The following is a 5,602-nucleotide window of genomic DNA, read 5'->3' on the forward strand; positions in this document are numbered from 1 at the left end:
ACCCAGAACAGCCAAAAATAAATTAAATCAATTATTTTTTTTAAAGAAAAGACTGGTCTCCAGAGGGCAAGGATATGGTGGTCTGTCTCATTCACAGCTGAGTCTCCAAGGGCTCACTCAGTTGGAATCCAAATATCCTTTGAATACATAGGACATGGGAGATACCACGTGGGAGGTGCCTGATGCAAATGTTAGTAGGAATAGAGTGGTTTTCTCCCCCACCCTCCGCCACAACACTAGGATTTCCATTTCACAAACTTGGAAACTGTAGCCCAAATCAGATCAGTTGCAAACCCAGGTTCTGTCTCCAGTCCCTGAAGCACCTGCTTCGCTCGACTCACCTGATCAGTGAAATGTTGGCCAAGGTCAGGGGAAAGGGCTACAGATGGCTTCCAGAGTGACTGGCTGGGCCACCAGACTCCTTCCCTGCAGAAGATTTTCCCCAGCAGTGGATAGGAATCTGCCTACCAGTGCAGGGGACACGGGTTCAATCCCTGCTCCGGGAAGATTCACATGCCTCAGAGCAACCAAGCCCATGTGCCACAACTACTGAGCCCGTGTGCTGCAACCACTGAAGCCCATGTGCCTAGAGCCCCTGCTCTGCAGCAAGAGAAGCCACCGCAACGAGAAGCCCGCACACGGTGATGAAGAGCAGTCCTTGCTCTCCACACTCGAGAAAGCCCACGTGTACAAAGACCCAGTGTAATCAAAAAAATTAAAAAAAGATTTGCCCCACCTCCCTGGTTCCTGGGCTACATTCCTGCCTCTAGCTGGAGGGCCACACTCCAGAGGCCTGGAGAGTCCTGGGGGTCAGCCCAACTGAGGTCTCGGCAGCCCAGAGCACAGGGCTGGTGGAGGGATGGCTACATGTCCTGAGCCATGGTCAGTTAGAAGGCCGAAGATGAGTCACGCCACATGCTGGGGAATTAGTCACGGCCACTGAGCTCTTACTTGATGCCAGCCCAGCAGAGGCCCTGGGAGACGACAGCAGCACCCAAGGCTTGCACAGGGACACTTCGCCACTCTCAGCCCCAGGCAGGTGGCTCAGCAGAAAGACCACCAGGACAGAACCTCACAAACTCTCTCTCTAGGCTCAAGTGACCGGAAATCAGATCTTGGGAAACCAATGGTGAAATAGTGCTGGGCAGACCCGTCTGCTCCTCTGCAGGGCCTTTGAGCAGGCTGAGGGCTTTCTGTTTAGGCTTGCCACCAAGCCTGGCCAGGTTTTCCTTCAAACAGCCCTTGAGTCAGTTAGCTGATCTGCCCTTCCAGGGCCAGTGCCCCAGCTCAAGTCATTCCTCCCCGCTCTCCTGGACACCTGCCTGGTCTCCTTTCTGGGCTGCCCTTCAGCCCTTCTACCACCTACTCTCCACAAGGAAGTGTGAAGTTCCTAGATCTGAGGGGCTTCCCTGGTGGCTCCGTGGTGAGGAACCTGCCTGCCAATGCAGGAGACACGGGTTCGATCCCTGGTCCGGGAAGATCTCACATGCCAAGGAGCAACTAAGCCCATGTGCCTGGGCTCTAGAGCCCAGGAACCACAACTATTGCGCCCATGAGTCAGAATTACTGAAACCTTCATGTCCCAGAGCTCATACTCCACAACAAGAGAAACCACCACACTGGGAACTCCATGCACCCCAACTAGAGTAGCCCCCCAGTCGCCACAATAAGAGAAAAGCCCACACAGTAATGAAGACCCAGCACAGCCAAAAATAAATAAAGTTATTTTTAAAAAATCTAGATCCGATCTTATCACTTCCTCTCTACCCTACTGAAGACACCCGAATGGCTTCTCAGGGCTCTTAGGATAAAGCCAACCCCTACAGGCCTAGCTCCAACCACATCAGCTTTTGCCACTCATCCCTTGGTTCACCCAGCTGAGCTACATCCTAGAGGCTCCCCACTCCTTCCTGTCTAAGAGCTGTGGAAGCCCACCTCCTACAGGGCCCTCCAACATTCCTTGCCTCGCAGTACTCACGCCCTTGTGGAATCCTCTCCAAGAATGAACCGGGGCCAGTCTCTACGGCCAAGAGAGTATGGTGGAAGTGAAGGTGCAGGACTTCTGAGTTCTTGCTGTTCAGTCACTTAGTCGTGTCCAACGCTTTGTGGCCCCATGGGCTGCAGCACACCAGGCTTCCCTGTCCTTCACTATCTCTGAGTTTGCCCAAGTTCATGTCCATTGAGTCAGTGATGCCATCCAACCATCTCATCCTCTGCTGCCCCTTTCTCCTTTTGCCCTTAATCTTTCCGAGCATCAGGGTCTTTTCCAATGAGTTGGCTCGTCACTTCAGGTGGCCAAAGTATTGGAGCTTCAGCTTCAGGATCAGTCCTTGCAATGAGTATTCAGGATTGATTTCCTTTAGGATTGACTGGCTTTATCTCCTTGCAGCCCAAGGAACTCTCAAGAGTCTTCTCCAGCACCACAGTTCAAAAGCATCACTTCTTCAGCTCTCAGACTTCTATATGGTCCAGCTTTCACATCCGTACTTGACTACTGAAAGGAACATAGCTTTTTGACTGTATGCAAGAACTCCATGAACAGTATAAAAGGACTTCTGAGTCTAGACCACAAGAGCCATCACAGTACCACCTTGTTCTCTTGGGGGAAGCCAGCCATCATGTCATGAGGATGCTCACGCAACTTTGTGGGGAGGCCATGGGAAGAGGAACCGGTTTGTCAGCCAAGTGACTGAGCCACTTTGAAATTGGTCCCTCCAACCTCAGTCAAGCCTTCAGATGATTGTAACCCCAGCCAATATCTGACTCTATTCTCTGAGACACCTCAAGCTGGAACCGTTCACTTTGCTGCTTTCTGATCCCCAGCCAGTTGAAACCACTGAGTGATAATACATGGCTGGTAGTGTTCTAAGCCATTTGACTGTGGGCCTTTTTGTTATCCAGCCATAAAAAAATATTGTAAGGTTTCAGACCTTGCTGTTGTTCTAGTCTGCTGCAACATGTGTTCACTTCTCCTGCTTAGAGAATCATTCATCATTCTTCCTATCTTGGCTCACCCGTCACTTCCTTCAAGGAGCCTTTCGTGACCTCCCCCAACACTATCAGGTGTCTTGATGGGCTTTCTTTTTTTTTAAGTTTCTTTTCTTTTCTTAAGTCTTTCTTGAATTTGTTACAATACTGCTTCTGTTTTATGTTTTGCTTTTATGGCCACAAGTCATGTGGGCTCTTAGTTCCCCAACCAGGGATCGAAACTGCACCCTCCCTTACATTGAAAGGCAAAGTCTTAATCACTGGACCACCAGGGAAGTCCCAATAGGCTTTTTAAAAAATAAATTTATATTGGAGGATAATTCTTTTCTGATATTGTATTGCTTTCTGCCACACATCAACATGAATCAGTCATAGGTATATATATGTATCTTTCCTCCTGAAACTCCCTCCCACCTCCCACGCCATTCCAACCATCTAGGTTGTCACAGAGTACTGTGTTTGAGCTCCCTGAGACATACAGCAGATTCCCACTGGCTATCTAATTTTACATATGGTGATGTATATGTTTCAATGCTACTCTCTCAATGCATACCCCCCTCTCCTTTCCCACACTGTGTCCACAGTCTGTTCTCTATGTCTGTGTCTCCTTTGCTGCCCTGCAAATAGATTCATCAGTACCATCTTTCTAGATTAGAGCACTAGGCGGAACTCACATCATGTTAACACCGGCCACAGGCCTTCGAGGCGATAGGCTCTTTCTTTCACAGCCTATGCCTCAGCTGGTGATCACACATTTTGGGGTGATAACTTTTTGCCATCATCTAACAAAGTGCTCAAGATGCAGTTGGCACAGAACAAAGACTCAAAGAGCCCTGCATGAGTAAGGGCATGATGGCTCTTCCTCTATATTAAATGCTCAGTCTGCAAAACTTTCATCGGAACAAAGGCAGACACCCTTTTATTCAGCTATTCTACTTCCAGGAATTTCTCCTAAAATGTACTCATAAACATGTGCAAAACGAGAAGTGGGGAATTTGCTGGCAGCCAGTTGTTAGGACTTGGCCCTCTCAGTGCCAGCGTCCCAGGTTTGAGCTCTGATCAGGGAACTATGATCTCAAAAACCTTGAGGTGCAGCAAAAAAAAAAGAGAGAGAGAGAGAGAAAGAAGTGGATGCAGCCCCCCACTGAGCCTTGTCTGTAGCAATATACTGGGAAGAATCTAATCCCCACCAATGGGGATTAGTTTAAAAGTATGGCTTCCCGTTCATACAGTGACAAACTCTACATTAACAACAACAAAAAAAGGATATTTTTCTACATAATATCCTAAAGACTGTTTCTTATCTGTAACTGGAGAGAAAAAAAAGAGATGGAGGACAGAATCTTTAGTGTGCTACCCTTTATGTAAAAAAGAAAGGAAGGAAGGAATTATGTATATTTACTGATTTACATGTAAAATCTTGGGAAAGAAACAAGATATGGATAAATTTCTTGAGATAAGGGATGCTATCTCTGGAGATAAGGGATGTTAATTAGCAGAGTGGAATCTACTGGCAGAGGAATTTTTTCTGAATCTTTAGGCCCTTTTGGAGTGCTGGACCATTACCTATATTATTTATATCAAACAAAAACAGCTGGCAGAGCATTGGTGAAAGGATGGTCTTTTTAGTAACTGGTGCTGGAATCACTGGATGACCCTATGGAAGAAAGGGAACCTTGATCCCTACCACACACCATATACAAAACTCAGTTCCAGATGTCTTGCAGATCTAAAGTGTTAGTTGCTTAGTCATGTCTGACTCTTTGCAACCCCATGGACTGTAGCCTGCCAGGCTCCTCTGTCCATGGAATTCTCCAGGCAAGAATACTAGAATGGGTTGCCATTCCCTTTTCCAGGGGATGTTTCAGACCCAGGGATTAAACCTGGGTCTCCCACACTGCAGTAGATTCTTTACCATCTAAGCCTCCAGAGAAACTCAAATGGGAAAGCAATGTCAAGAAAGATACAGAACATCTTTATGACTTTGGAGTAGGCAAGTATTTCTTAACATGACACAAATCATTTTAATCATAAAGGAAAATATGCTAGGCTGTATTAAGATGACTTTGTTCATCAAATTGTCATTGTTTAGTTGCTAAGTCATGTCCAATGCTTTTGTGACCCCGTGGGCTATAGCCCACCAGGCTCCTCTGTCCATGTAACTTTGCAGGAAAGAATACTGGAGTGGGTTGCCATTTCCTTCTCCAAGGGATCTTCCCAACCCAGGGATGGAACCCTCATCTCCTGCTTGGCCGGCAGATTCTTTACCACTAAGCCAAACTAAAAGACAAAGCCACAGACATATGTCTGCTAATCAAGGACTTGTGTCTAAAATACAGACTTCAATAATGAAGAGATTTCTTGTCTTCTTAAGTAAACAGAAAAGTTGAACAGGCATTTCACAAAAGAGGATATACAAATAGCCAGAATGGGAAGCTACTCAGTTTCATTAGTCATCAGGAAAATGCAAAGCGAAACCTCAGTCTGACATCAGCTCCCACATACACCCAGGCATGCTAGGGTAGCTAAAATGGAAAAAGAAAAGCTTTTGAGTTTTAGCAAGACCAGATCTCTCGTGTTGCTGGGACAGCCCCAAAGAGAACAGTCACTTTGG

The sequence above is a fragment of the Dama dama genome, chromosome 9 (genome assembly GCF_033118175.1).
Source record: "Dama dama isolate Ldn47 chromosome 9, ASM3311817v1, whole genome shotgun sequence".
Lineage (NCBI taxonomy): Eukaryota > Metazoa > Chordata > Mammalia > Artiodactyla > Cervidae > Dama > Dama dama.